Here is a 1,137-nt window from a genome sequence, read left to right on the forward strand (position 1 = left end):
GTCTTACTTCTTCTTTGCCAGTGTGGATGCCTTTGATTGTTGTTGTTGTTGTCTAAGCACTCTGGCTAAGACTTCTCGTACACTATCAAGTAAGAATGGTGAGACAGGCTGGCTCTGGTTCACCTGGGGGACGGCTTCGTTTCCTCCCCTTAAACGAGAGGTTGGCCGTTCGCTTTGTGTCTATGCCCTTGAACTACTTTCAAAACAAGTGGACAGCTGCAGATTGCACTGTGGGCTTTCTGTCTTCTATTTCTGGCCAACACCTTTCAACGTGCAGAGAGGAAATAAAAAAAACCTGGGGTGAGTACACAGAGGCCCTTTTGGAATCATTTATCTGGTTCATGTCTTTTGAAGCTTTGCTACGAGGTGCATAGAGATTTAAGAACGTTAGGTCCTCTTGGTACCTTGTTCTGAAGTCTCCCTTGTCTGGCATTAGTACAGGACCCCCAGATTTGTTTGTGGTTAGCATTTACATGGCTTGCAATCAGGAAAGGTGTGCATCAGGGGTGTATCCTCCCACCTTGCTTACTCACGCTGTGTGCTGAACAAATCGTCTGAGAAGCCGGACTCCTCGAGGGAGAACGTGGCGTCAGGGTCGGAGGAAGGCGCATTAACAGGTGACGCACCTTGCCTGCTGAAAGTGAAGAGGACTCGAAGCGCTTGCTGATGGAGATCAGAGACTCCGGCCTTCAAACACTTGCACCACAGCATTCAGAAAACAAGAATCCTAGAACTGGACCAGTGAACGCCATCGTGGAAAGTGGAGAAAGGACTTAAATTGTCAAGGATTTCATTTTCCTTCGCTCCACAATCAGTGCCCCTGGAAGCAGCCGTCCGGAAATCAGACGACATATTGCATCGAGCAAATCTGCCACCAGAGGCCTCTGAAGAGTTAACAGTCCAAGATGCCGTTTTAAAGACAAAGGAGCACCTGACCTGAGCCGTGGCATTTTTGAATTTCCTATGTCTGCGGAAGCTGGACAGTGAATAAGGAAGACAAAAGAATCTTTGATGCCTTTGAACGATGGTGTGACTTATGCCCTGGGTGCATTCAGAAGAATGCACAAATCTGTGTTGGAAGAGCGCTCCTTAGAAGCCAGGGTGGCAAGGTGTCATTGCCCGAACGTTGGGCATGTC

The 1,137-nt window shown here is 48.4% G+C and overlaps 1 protein-coding gene across 1 annotated transcript in view; it reads left to right on the plus strand.

Annotated features, from left to right (window-relative positions):
- EVC2 (EvC ciliary complex subunit 2) overlaps positions 1-1,137 on the plus strand; it is a 113,501-nt gene that overhangs the window by 88,770 nt on the left and 23,594 nt on the right. The gene's annotated exons all lie outside the window — the stretch shown is intronic.

The sequence above is a fragment of the Echinops telfairi genome, unplaced genomic scaffold, assembly GCF_000313985.2.
Source record: "Echinops telfairi isolate 266 unplaced genomic scaffold, ASM31398v2 ScPeMD7_28;HRSCAF=97, whole genome shotgun sequence".
NCBI classification, from domain to species: Eukaryota; Metazoa; Chordata; class Mammalia; order Afrosoricida; family Tenrecidae; genus Echinops; species Echinops telfairi.